Source organism: Mauremys reevesii, linkage group 4 (assembly GCF_016161935.1).
Source record: "Mauremys reevesii isolate NIE-2019 linkage group 4, ASM1616193v1, whole genome shotgun sequence".
Taxonomy (NCBI): Eukaryota; Metazoa; Chordata; order Testudines; family Geoemydidae; genus Mauremys; species Mauremys reevesii.
Genome location: NC_052626.1, coordinates 40959711 through 40974094, shown reverse-complemented (window position 1 = coordinate 40974094; position 14384 = coordinate 40959711). Strand labels below are relative to the sequence as shown.

The 14384-nt window shown below is 44.0% G+C and overlaps 1 protein-coding gene across 1 annotated transcript in view; it reads right to left on the bottom strand.

Annotated features, from left to right (window-relative positions):
• The window catches only part of ANGEL1 (angel homolog 1), a 226307-nt gene that overhangs the window by 152286 nt on the left and 59637 nt on the right, over positions 1-14384 (bottom strand). The window lies entirely within an intron of this gene.

The window sequence follows — 14384 nt, the reverse complement described above, 5'->3', positions numbered from 1 at the left end:
CTGTAGGCTGCATGGAGAAGGAAAGAGCAGACAGGAGAAAGGCCCAGAACTCCTGCAGGACAAGGAGAGGGAGATGCACCAAGACATAATGGGACTTCTCTGGCAGCAAACACAGATCCCACAGTCTCTTGTGGACCTACAGGTTCAACAATCCTGGCCCTGGGCTCGCTCCCTTTGCAATCCAGGGAGAACTCCAATATAGCACCTCCCTACACCCCTGCTCTCCGCATTGGCATCAGGGACCGCATCCCTACCCCTACCACTTCACACTGGGGAACATAAAGGACAACCAGAGCTTCACATACATCAACTGTGGCTCTCATAGGTAAGTGAATGTGTATCTAAAATGGACATGAATGTTCCTTCCCCTTCTTTAACCCCTGTTGCATAAATTTATTAAGGTTTAATGTATTTATTTTAACTTGTACAGTTTTGGTTTTTTTAAGTATTTTCATTACTTAATAAAATTCTATTGTTTGCAAAATAATTCATCTTTATTAGTTCCCAACATATGCTGTAGAATGCCTGGTGGTAGTGAAAGCACCCACCTTGTTGTTTTATACACTGTGATCCAACTCACAAGATCAGTGACAAACACAGTATAGTAATCATAAATGTACAGCGAGCACCACAAAATTAATAGGTGCATTGTTAGTGTTATATTCATAGATGTGCACCAAGCACCACACATTTCCTAACAGGCTCCCAAACTGCAGGACCAGGTAGAGCACAGTACACCATAGTGCATTACTGTAGCTCACTGTTAAACTGCTCTTTCAAAGCTTCCCTGAGCTGTATAGCTGTGCATTGAGCTCTTCTAATAGACCTTATGTCTGGCTGTTCAAACTCAGCAGACAGCCGTTCCAGCTCCACCCCAGCAGCAACTTTTCCCTCTTTACTATATTTTACTTTACTGTATTATGGAGGACACAACAGGCAGTTATAACCATTGTCACATTTTTCTCACCGAGGTCCAATCTTGTGAGTAAACAACACCAGTGCCCCTTCAATCTACTAAAAGCACATTCAACTGTCATTCTGCACCTGTTGAGACAGTAGTTGAATCTTTTCTTGGTGCTGTTGAGGTGGCTGGTATACGATGTCAAGAGCCAGGAGAGCAAGGGGTAGGCTGAGTCCCTCGGGATCACTATTGGCATTTCAACATCACCAATGGTAATCTGCCAGCTGGGAAAGAAAGTCCCTGCTTATAGCTTTCTGAACAGTCCTGTGTCCTTAAAGATGTGAGTGTCATGTATCTTCCCTAACCAGCAAACATTGATGTTGGTGACACATCCCCAGTGAGCCAACGGTGCTTGCATAACCACAGAAAAGTAGCCCTTTCTGTTGATGTACTCTGTAACAAGGTGGTCTGGTGCCTAAGTAGGGATATGTGTGCTGTCTATCGCTCCACTATAGTTCGAGAACCCCAATGCTGCAAATCCATCATGTCCTTTACATTGCCAAGAGTCACAGTCCTGCATAGCAGGAGACAATTAATAGCCCTGCACACTTGCATGACAAAGGCCCCCACAGTGGATATGTCAACTCCAAAATGATCTCTCACTGACCGGCACTGCAAGTTTCCACAGTGTGATCACCACTCACTTCTCCACTGTCAGTATGGCTCTAATTCTCGTGTCCCTGTGCTGGAGGAATGGGGTGAGCTTGGCACACAGATCCAGGAATGTGGCCTGCCGCATCCAAAAGTTCTTTAGCCACTGCTTGTCATCCCAAACCTGCACTACGATGCAATCCCACCAATCAGTGCTCATTTCTTGGGCCCAGAAATGGCACTCTACTGTTTGCAGCTGCTCTGCGAATGCCACCAACAATCTGAAATTGGTTCTCACTATGTCCCACAGAAATCTGCCCTCCAGGAAATCATCATGTTCCCTGTGGCTCTTCTTACAGTTCTGCAAATACCAGAGGATCATGCATCCTGTGCTTGCAACACTCATGACAATAGTGCAGAGCTATGCGGGCTCCATGCTTCTGTCAGAGATGGCATCCTGTGCAGGTTTGTGGGATTTTCAAAATAGGTGCAAAAATTATGGGCTAGAGATGGCATTATCGGGTGGAGAAAGCAGCATGATGGAAACTTGACCTCGCAGTCCCAGTCACCCCTGCAGGACTAATTTCTGCCCCACCATGCATTGCCAAAACTTCCCAAAAGACAGTGCGCTGGATGGTGGCAAGTTGCACATTGGCATACTTACCCAGGGTGCACTGCATTGAAATGTATTCCTGGTGAGTACTTGTAGAACTGATGTAAGGAGCCAAGTATGCATGCACACAAGCGATATACTAACTGTGGCAGCTTTATGCTGATGTAACTTGTGTTGGCATTCGTTTGTAATGTAGACATGCCCCTAGGGAAGGAAACAATCTATAAGGTCCCATCTATCAGGTCCTTAATCTGAGCACTTAATCTGAGCACTACAGTTTATCCCAGTCAAATATATTGAAATAGGAAATTCTGCTTTAACACAATAAACAGACATGACTCTCTAACAGGATCTGTTTCTAACCATGGTGGCAGTGAGCACAGCTCTTCCATCAGGGATCTGTTCAGGGCTGATTAAGAGTGATCTATGAAGATGACACTATGTGGACCACAAAACAGCATGACATAATGTCCAATGTTTGATGAGACATAACTATAAAAAAATAACACTAGGAGAGGCAGAGATTCTGTACATTTTAAGGGCCCTAGCACATGGCTCCCATATGTACTAGCTTAGTCAGTGTGTTTGTGTTATGCAGTGCTGTGTATAAGGAAGAGGGATATGGCTAATATGTCTGGAAAAACCAATTGGCAGTAATAATACAGTTATTTTTCTACATGCTTTATAAATAGTACATAAAAAACTAAGTTAAAAAGCATTAAAGTTACAAAGTCAAGTCTCAAAAGTTGGGAAATGCCAGAAATGTGTATATATTATTACAACACAGTCTTTAATTACATTATCACATATTTTTTCCACAGGACCACTGTCTCATTCAGTGCATAAGATAGATGGTGCACAATGAATGAGTAGCTAGTCAATGTTTCTTTTTATTTTCATTATTCACTATGTGGCCCCATGCATTATTTACTGTAGACCATCCAAACCCTGCATTGAAAACAGAATTATTAATTTCCTCATGGGATTTTCTATGGCACTTTGTAGCGGGGTGGTCACCTCGTTAAAGCAGCTCTGCAGAGGGCTGTGGCAGAGAAAAGCTAGGCTGATTGGGAAAGCAGCTACAGCTGTAGCCAGTGCAGTCAGGACCCAGCTGGCCCTTATAAGAGGGCCGTGGGCTAGAAGGACACAGATAGTCTCTCTCTAGTAGTGGAGAGTGAAGGACTGGGCTGCCTGGTACCTGAGGTAGAGCAGGGCTAGGGAAAGGCCAGAAGAGCTGGGGAGCTCCAGCCTGGAAAAACCCTAGGCTGCAGGCCTTGCTAAAGTCTGGGAAGGGTACTGGGGTTGCAGAGGTGCAGCCCAGGATAGGCAAAAGCAGCAGGTCCAACCCCCTGCCTTGCTGATGATGGGTGGTTTATAGACTGCAGTTTGCCCCAGTGAGTGGGATAGAGGGTTGGGGGTTCCCTGGCGGGGGGAGACCCAGATTGTGGGTTACTGCTGGGGATGGAACCCTGATGTAGAGGGGCACCAGGGTCCAGGAAGGACATGGGGGCCAGCAGCAGGTGAGACGCCATCCTGCAGAGGGTGCTCCAGGCTGGAAAGAGCTAATTCCCGAGACGATCAGCAGGCGGCACTGCACCGCCACACACTTCCATTTTAATATCTTAGTTCTTTACAAACATTAATGAATTTACCTTCGCAACACTCCTGTGAAGTGAGGTGGTAGTATTATCCCCATTTTATACAGATGCAGCTGTGATATTTTTGTCAATTTTGGATTTTATTTCTGTATCAGCTAATTTAGGGTGCCCAATTTATGAATGTCAAAACTTGATTTGTCACAGTACTCTATAAGTTCAGAGTAGAACTTCCACTGACCTCAGTTTGCAGCTGTGAGCACTCAGCACTTGTTCAAATCATACCCCAGGTGTCTCAAGTTGGGTACCCAAAATAAAGAGGAACACAGAGGTGGCCAAAATAAAGAGGAACTCACACCCCTCAAAATTCTGGTTTATGTGACTTCCTCTGCCTCACACTGGAACTCCGTGGCAGAGGCAGGAAGAGACTGTAGTTCCAGGATGGGATTCAACTGTCCATCCTTTCTGCAGTTCCCTGCTTCATTCACTACACAACTTCCAATTTCTACACCTTCCAACCTTTTACAACAAATGAGGCAGGGATCCTACAAACAACAGCCTCATTCATTACATAATCCTGGTACACTCCCAAAGCAAAGTCCATTCTGTGCACTGAATGAGGCAAGAGTGTGGAAAAAATTATATATGATCATGTAATTTAAGACTGTATCATGATGCATAGGTATAACAGGCCCAAATTAAAATTTCATGGGCAATCTTATTTCTGGCATTTTCTAACTTTTGAGTCCTTGACTTTGCAACCTTAACATTCTTAAATATAGTTTTTTGGATGTAATCTCCTGTTTTGTAAAACCTTAAAAATGAAAAAAAATATATCATCCTGTGGAATGATATTAATCCCCCCATAGGTCATCAGCAGGGTTGGGACGTTTAGATTCACAGCACAGTCCTCTAGCACTTGAGGTTGTGAAGTAACTGGTAGTACTAGAGGGCTGTTATTTCTGTGTGGCCCTGCCACTGAAAAGGGATGGAGACACACACATTGCCAGTGGATTTCACAGCTATTTGCTCCTAGCAAACTCAGAGCCCAGCTCTCCTGATTCCCAGTCCAGTGCCCCATCCACTAGACCCATGCCACCTCCCACATATGTATTGGGTTTGATCCCTTCTTGTTCTACTCATTCAGGTCACCTTTATGGAAGGGGGCCTATACAGTCTGAAAAAACCCTTCTGGTATTAGGAAGGTAGCTCCTGGAGGCTCCAGCTAGATGAGGGCCCATTGTGCTAGTAAGAGACAGTCCCCTCACTCCAAACAGACAGAGGATGGAGTATTATCCCCATTTTACAGACAGGGAACTGAGGCCCAGAGAGATTAAGTGACTCACCCAAGGTCCCCCCAGAGAGTCTGTGGCAGACACAGGAACTGAACCTACATCTCCCAAGACCCAGTCTGTTACCTTATCTAGAAATCCATCCCCTAAGCTGCAGATGCCCCCTAAAGAATGGGAAATGCTCCAGAGCTCATGTCTGCACCCCACGCTTTCCAAGATGGCAGCTGAGTTTTCTCTAGCAGCAGCAGGATTGGCTGCTTTAAATGCTATATTTACAATACCCCCCACCCCAGAAATTGTACCCTGGACCTGTAGCCCCACAAGTACCAACCCCCTTGAGCCAAGGGAACTACCTCATTGGCTGTAAGTGGAACCAGCCACTAGGGGGCACCACACTCCCACAGCCTACCCAATGGTTACACCCATAGATGAGTGAATCTGATTCCCTCCCACACACACACTAAAAATACATCCAGGATCAGCCCCCTCCCCCACGCCGGCACAGAAGATGGCCTGGTCCCCACTGAATCCCTCATGCAGTCCCCCTGCATATCTGGGTTGGTGGGATGCTCCCCAGCACTCCTCGCCACAGGTTCTTTTATGCACAATGTAGGTTCCAGCAATAAAACCCAGACACCTAATCCGAGCTCTCAGGCATCTCTCTTGCCTCTCAGCACTAAGCCTTCAGCCACTTGGAATTGCTCACTGCCTTCCCAAATGGGTTTGTAGTTGATATTCTGCGCATGTCACTGGTAATACCTTTGTCTGATCCTTTGAAGACATTTTGCAGCAGTAAATGGAACTTGGGAGTTTTTTTTTTTTTAAATTATTTATTTATTTGTTGGACTGAATGGCGCACGGGAGAGAGGTGATGGATTGTTGGCGCTGGTACCTAGAGTCACCTCTGTTCCTGTAGAACAGGAGAGCAGCAGGGCCAGCCAGTCAGCCCCCCCGCCCCCCATGATTCCCCAATGATGGGCTTATGTAGATAAATCTCTGATAATTTTCATATGATTTTACATTGTGCCTCTTCATATAACCTTGTAGTGGGTCTACCCACATGTGACCTCTGTTTTCATGAAACTTTGTATCAAAGCCTCATGTAGAAACTTTGCATTGCCCTTGGTATAATGTTATAGCCCCTAAGGATAGAATAAGACAGAAGAAAAATGTCTTTTTGCTAAGAATAGACTAAGATTTTCCCCCACCCCTTAATCAATTGCCCTGTTGAATGAATGAGGTGTGAATAAGGAAGGCATGGAAGGCAGGCACCTCCAGACAGCTGAAACAGTTGGAGAGAGGATGGAAGCCAGACCCAAGGACAATAAAACTTGTTAAGTGGGCTCAGGTACTTGTAAAACAATATCATTCTTGTGTTTTTATTTTAAGTACAAAATAAATATGTATAACAAATTTAAAAGTATGTAATTAGTAATTAGATATGTCGGGTGGCACCTTTTTTTAAGTGTTCACTCCTCCGATGTTAGAACCTGGCTCCCAACCCCCATCCAGTCAGAGACCAGTGATGACCTAGCATTCAAGACTCGGAAGACAGGAGGAGATTCACAGGATTATAACAACAAAAAGCTTATGTGTAGTTTCAATAAAGATGAAACCAGGAAATGTCATTGTGCACTGCAGGAGTTGTGACGTTGCCAGGAAGCGTTGGAGGCAGATTTCAGACAGACTGGGATAAACCTCAGCTCAACATGTTCAGTTTAATCTCAACCTGCAGCCCCACCTGCTATTCTAGCCCAGGGCTTCCCAAACAGCTTTGTCAATGTACTTTAATCTGGATCTGCAATACTCTCTTCTATTCCAGTCCTGGGCTGCCATTGCACACACTCCCCACCCCCTCCTAAATTCTACCAAGACTCCTCAGTCCTGGTCTGCAGCATCCTTATTCTAATCCTAACTCTTCCCCCCCCCTCCCCGCCTCTCCCAAAAAAAACCACCTCCTCCTCCTGATCTCTATCAATACTCTCAATCCTGATATACAGCATTCCCCTGCTCTTCTAGCCCTGGGTTAATCCTATAGCTTTTTCAATACACATCACTCCTGACCTGTAGCACCCCCTACTACTTCAGACCTGGGCTCCCCTGTCCCCCAGCTCTACTGATACATCACCATTCTAAGAGGCTCAGCATATCACATTCCTAATAGCTGCAGCCTATAAGCCTGTGAAACAGAAAGGCAGCAGACTGCTGCATGACCTTGGGAATGCAAATCCCTTTGTGAAGTCAAAGCAAGTCATTTCCTTCCTCAATCCCTCCTCTCTCCTTGGGCATGCAAGCCTGGCTAACAGGAAAACAGACACACCCATTCACATGCACGCAAATGCACACACACAGAGCTTTGTCAATGCTAATTGCCAGAAGCCGAGGCCCAGTCATCCTGTTGACTAATTTGTCAGACACTGCTGACTCAGCATTTCTGGGGCACTTTTTTAAAGCACTAAGTGCAATTGGAAGTAAATGGCTCTTATTGTTTTTTCCTTCCCTTCCCACTGGTGTCTGCACTTATGGACAATTCCTGACCAAGGTTTGATCTTGGCTTCAGCAGTGACACAAGAGCCCTGCTTGCCAGGCTGGGAGGGCCTCTCATTAAATCTGAAAGGAATGAACAGGCTCCAGAGTGGAAGGAAGGAGGGGGGATGTGTGACCTGGATTGGGGAACAGAGCCATATGCATGATCAGGCAGCAGCAAGGAGACAAGTGCTGACCTGAATTATAGGTGGTGTGTGGAATAAAGACAAGAGACACCAACAAGCAGGCTCTGTCTCGAGCAAATGCCCCACAAATCTGCCTGAAATATGCAGCATTTCCTCACTTAATTAGTGTTGCTACTGCTTGCTGCTTAAACAGGAGCCCTGGATCTGTGCCCAAGCAAAAGACTCCTAGTCAAGGGCAGAAAATCTTGCTGATGAACTGCAAATGACATGGAAAATGCACACATAACCATATGCACATCCATGCACCAATGTTCCATACACAGAAACACAAACCCATGGAACCACTCCACAGATCCATATGCACACAGACAACCATGCTACAGACATATAAATGCATGCCCATGAACCACGCTATAGACATAAAAATGCATGCCACATATACACATATACCAAGCCACATTCATAGGAAAGCACACTCATGCACCAAAATCAGATACATATATGCACATTCATGCATCCACATCATATTCATATGCATGCACACTCATGCCACAAACATATGCATCCTCATGTTCCTATGCCGCGTACAGTACTCACACATTCACTCCTATACACTCATGCCATATACATACATACATGCCTATCTTTGCACACATGCATGAACCCATGCCACATGCACAAATGTGTCACATGAACAGACATACACACACACACACCCCTGCATCCACACACATACATAGACCCCTGCTACATGAGTTCACTGATTCTGTATTTTGTGAGGGTCTGCATGTGCTCTGTGAATTTTGCTGTAGAAAAGTAGTCTGTTGGAGTGAAGGGCTTTATTCTAGCAATCTAGCTTCTTAGTTTTTTATGATCTGTTCTTTCCATAATGCTGTGTACTTTCTTCAGGGTTTGGTCTATGTATGACTTTGCTCACTATTCATTTCTCAGTTGGACTGTTTGTATCATGGGTTTTAGTAGTTTGTTAATAACAACTGGTTAAGTCCTGAGGTTTATATACAGTTTTTATTTAGTCCTTACTAAAGCAAACTATCACTGACTTCAATGAGAATTCTGCCTGAGTAAAAACTGCAGGTTTATTAGTTTTGGTCTGAATGTGAAACTATGTAAGAGTGAAGTGCGTTCTTACCACATTTATGTTTTTGGCCTCCTAATGCTTTGCCAGGTAGGAAGCATGTGTTACTTCAGCTGAGCTGGTACCAGAAGTGCAGAATCATTTCCTGTATATTGAGTGGCAGAGGAAATCATCCTAGCTCTGCCTGTAGGATTGTTGGGAGAGTGCTTGTGTGCGCATAATACCTGTTTGTGGAACAGTACGGGCAGGGATTCTATTGGAACTTTGTCTGGAGCCGATTGGATAATTCATTGCAAGTAATATTCACTGTGAATTTTGCACTTTTTTTAGTTGAATAAATATTACAAATACATATTTCCATCTTTTGGAGAGCTTTGGCTTTGTTCCATTCAATTTAGTTTGCAGTTACATCACACTTCACTCTCACATAGTAGAATGAGCTGGATTCCATGGGTTACATGGATTTCATTAAGTTTTAGCCTGCTATATCATCAGTAGATTGTATTTTTATAGTTGTCTCTTTATAATATAGAGAACCTGCAGAGCTCTTTCTCACGTTTTTCTAGACAGTCTGAAACTCTTAATGCATAAAAGGTCCAGAAGTAGATAATTTGGGGTGTGTTCAATTTCTGTCTCTAATAGAGTTTGTTTTACAGTTTTTTCTCCAAGATTATGATTTTGGTCTCTTGCAGACTGACTGGTATGGCTCATCTGTTGCTGAATGTTTCAAGCAAATTAAGATTCTTTTGAAGGCTGTCTTTGTGGATAATAATATGATCAGGTCATCAGAATATAGCAGGCTTCTAATCTCAGGCTTATTGTTTCGTGGGAGCCCTAAAAAACAACGATTATTTCAAGTTGTTTCTGATGACAAAGTCCTTCAACCATGTCAGTTCAGCTACAGACTTAAGGAACTTTGCAGACTAGTCCCATGCACTTCTGAACTTTTTCGAATTCAGCCAGTTCTCCTCCTTTCAGGAGTTTATCCTATAATTAGTATGTCAAGTGGTCTGCTTTGGTTACAGACTTTGAGAAGTTTATACAGCAGGCTAACTGTAGACTTCTTTCTACCCGTCCCGGTTTAGCTCTGAGCCCTTGTGGCTCTCTCAGCCCCTGGGAATTTCTGAACTGTGCCAGTGAGCCTACTGACTTTATATAGTTTTTATATATAGTTTTATATACACTTTATATAGTTCAAAATTCCACAATGAATGACTCAAAAAAAACAATAATTCATCCTCCCTAAAATATTCAAAGACACTAATTCTCATTGAAGAGGAATGAATCAAACAAATGTGGAGTTTCTAAGCCAAACCATTTTTGAGATATGATGTTCCAACTATTAGAAGACTTTTCCAAAAGTTAAAACCTCTCATTTTTCAAACTCCCATATTAAGAATCTGGGCCAATTCATCTCAGTCTCTCCAAATGAATTAACCTTTGGCAGGACACCAAATATCAAAAATGTCAGGTAGAAAGGATATGTGCCGAGGAAGTTGGAGGTAGTGGTTTCAAAATCAAACTTATCATAGAAAACTATTTACAGTGCTAAATATGGAATCATTACCACAGTTCTTTGTGTATATGAGAGATCCTTATTCTTGAGTATGGCTGACAAGCATTCAGTGTACACCTGAAGGAGACAGGGGGCAAAGGTGGCTTTAAGACGCCTGAGGAGAAGTGCCCCAATCCTGATCCCTGATGTAAATTAGACCAGACTGATGATTGCTGTCAATGGCTCCCAGTTTTTTTCTTGAAGTGCTGGGAATCAGCCAAGCATAGCGAAACCCCACTCAGCCCATTTCTTCCTTTTTCCTTGTACTGTCAGGCAGGAAGAGGGTGGTTTAGGAAGCACCACAGCTGCTCTACTGCAGGATTCCCCTAACCCTGCCCTGGGAGAATCCTCCAGAGGTCAGTTAAAACCAGTCTAAGGCTCAACAGAATGCCACAGAATGCCCCATATGTTCTAGATGACTGGTTCCAAAGAGAAAAAGTAAAACTCCTTGGACTCTATTGTATATCAAGTGTTATAAAATACCAGACTCTGATTATATTTTTGTTCTTGCTGCAAAAATTCCTCAGGTTTTCCAGGGAAATTTTAAGTTCTATTTCTTTTGCCTGAGAATATTTTTCAGATGCAGAGAGAAATTCTCAAGAGGAGAAAATCCTGTCTCTCTTATCTCAATGCATGTTCTTTAATTTTATTTATGAAAGGAAATGGCTTCTGCTTTCACCAGCTTCACCTGAAGAAGTAACTACTCCTACAGAAAAGTTGGAGCCTGCCAAAAAGAGGTCAGGAGGTGACCCTGTAATTTCACAGTCTCTCTCTCTCTCTCTCCTTTCCCTCTGCTCTCAGTCTCTCTCCAATATTTTATTAGTTCTTTTCATTAGTTGGAAATCAATTGTTTAAATTATAAGAATTGTAGGGCCATAAACTGATATCTATAGGAGTTGCATGTGTATATCCAGGGCACTACACCAGCTAGTTAGTGTCTACTTCTTTGAGCACTGCTGGCACGCCCTTCAGTCCCTGCATAGAAAGAAATACACAGACCAAATTCAGCAGAGGGTTCTACCCCTTGCCCAAGTGTAAGGTTGCTCAGCCAGATTCCCATCCCATTCTTCCATGTTTTCCTCCAATTTCCAGTTGTGACAGCTTATCCCAAGAGAGCTGAGCTGTGTGTCCTGCCCTTCCCCTGGCTGAAGAATGAGTTGCTAAGTTACATTCACAGGCCCCTTCTGAGTGAAATTAAAGGCCTTTCCTGTCTGAACAGGCTTACCAAATTAAGGAGCTCAGTTTCTGGTGGTGTGGTTTTTAATGAAGTCAAGAGAGGCACAAGCAATGGTGTATATTGTCCCAGATCAGAATGGTGCATTTCTCTGAAGGAAGGAGGGAGGGCTACAAATCCTGGAGACTTAGGCCTTGGCTACACTGGCACTTTACAGCACTGCAACTTTCTCGCTCAGGGGTGTGAAAAAACACCCCCTTGAGCGCAGCAAGTTACAGTGCTGTAAAGCGCCAGTGTAAACAGTGTCCCAGCGCTGGAAGCGCAGCTCCCAGTGCTGTAAGCTAATTCCCTCGGGGAGGTGGAGTACCTGCAGCACTGGGAGAGCTCTCTCCCAGCACTGGCACCGCGACCACACTCGCACTTCAAAGCGCTGCCGCAGAAACGCTCCCGCGGCAGCACTTTGGAGTTTCGAGTGTCGCCAAGCCCCTAAGCAGGGAGAAAGCATAGATCCAGAGGACCAGTTTCCCAACACAGAATACAAGGAACTCCCTTTGATTTCAAGAGGAATCCCTGTTGCCACACATTAGGGCAACCTTGGCTGCTTAGTCCTGAACATGTATCCTCCAGAGTCCATCAAAACAATGCTAGAGAATGGCCCTAGTGGAGCACTAGAGACCACCACAAGGTACTTCCTACTCTTTGGGTTTAGCATGCTCTGGTCAGCTCAGTGCCTGGAAAGGATGAGACATGAACTTGAATCTCCCCAGCATGACACATTTATTGGGAAGCAATGTTGTCTAGTGGTTAAAGTAGGGGACTGGAAATCAGGACTCGGGGGTTCATTATATATATACACATATATATCTCATAGAGCTGGAAGGGCCCCTGAAAGGTTATTGAGTCCAATCCCCTGCCTTCACTAGCAGGACCAGATACTGATTTTTGCCCCAGATCTTCCCCCTCAAGGATTGAGCTCACAACCCTGGGTTAGCAAGTCAATGCTCAAAACCCATGAGCTATCCCTCCCCCATCTATCCAGTCTAGATAATCCATCAAACAATTGATCAATGGCATTTCTGATGTTCCCATCACTATACTATCTAGGCACCACATACAAAATTAAGACAGGTTTCAGAGTAGCAGCCGTGTTAGTCTGTATCTGCACCTTAGAGACTAATAAATTTGTTAGTCTCTAAGGTGCCACAAGTACAAAATTAAAAGTTGGTTATATTTGTCCATAAACTACTCTACTTTCCTCTTTCAGTGCTCCTGCTGCTATTCTGTAGAGATCCTTTTTTTTTTTTCTTCTTTCTCTCAAAGTTTCTCCATTAGAGAGACAAGGTGGGTGACGTAATATCTTTTATTGGAGCAACTTCTGTTGGTGAGAGAGAAACAAGCTTTCAAGGTTACACAGAGCTCTTCTTCAGGTCTGGGAAACATACATCACAGCTAAATACAAGGTGGAACAGATTATTTAGCATAAGTAGTTAATACATATTTCAAGAGACCATTCAAGGTGAAGTGGCCTATTAACACCCCTCCAGTTGCGGGGACGGGGGTGGAGGGGAAGGCAGCTGGGAGGGGTTGTTAATGGGTTATAGATTGTTATAATAAGCCATAAATCCAGTGTGTCTATTCAGTCCATGATATTTATGTCCATTCAGTCTCTCTCTATTGTCACCGGTCAACCTCTCAGTGCCTCAGGTTCCCTATCTGGGAACTATAATTCTGACCTACCTCCTAAGGGGGAGGGGTTCTGATGATTAATGAATTCATGTTTGCAAAGGACTTTGAGATCCTCTGATGAAAGTTTCTGGAGAATGGCAGAAAATTACTCTGATTATTACTCATCTTCCTTCAGGCTGCCCCTCTGTTTCAGACCAGTTTGGACCAATGCTGAAGACACAGGTATCCATTTTAACTGACTTCTTTTCCCTGTATACAGCCTTCATAATAAAGGTTACTTCTGTATCACAGCTGCTGTATGCTGGCTCCCTAAATGTAGTGGAACCCAAGAATAGGTGATGCCTCCTCGTGCCGCCTTCCCAGCACAGGCAATATCCTACCTGTTGAGCCAGACAAGAGAGGGTGCTTCCCACCTTGTGAGCTGCTTCTTAAAATGTTTCCTGTTTTCCCTCCCCCGTGTCTCCTGCCATGAAAACAAGTGATTGCTTGTGAGCTAATCCTGTGCAGGGACTTCATTAAATAAATACAACTGGTACTAGGTGGCTTATTTGTCTGGAGTTTCTTTTTTTGCCTTTGCTATCTTTGGAAAGCTAATCCTCTGGAGCTCACCCAGTGATTTCAGTCACCTCCAAATAACACTTACTAATAATCTTAATAAATCTGTCTCCAAAGCAGCAGCCACTGCTGCCTGGCACTGGAGTGCGACAAGCCCCTCAGCAGCACTGCTTTGGCTGACACCCTTGTTTATTTCAGTCATAAATGAAAACTAGCATTTACTCAATAAATTTCTGAAATCTTCCAGAATATGTCCTCTGGGCAGCCGTGATTGAATATTTGCTGTTAAGGGGAAGATGGTATTGGGGACCTGAGCTACATAGATTTCTTCCCCTTTTCTTTCATCAAAATAGTCAGCTGAGCCCCTCACTATTCTGCTTTACTTGGGTAATAGAGTTGCAGCTGCATACGCTACCTCCATGAACCACACGAAAACACTGCTTGGTTTTGTCTGAAAAATCAAAGCCTCCATGCCTCCATGGAAATAACGTTACTAACAAAATTGTTGGAACCTGGTGCTATAGTCCACAAATTTCAGGACAGTGCTCTACTGAATAGTGTAAGAGACTGGGAGTCAAGATTTGTAGGTTCTAT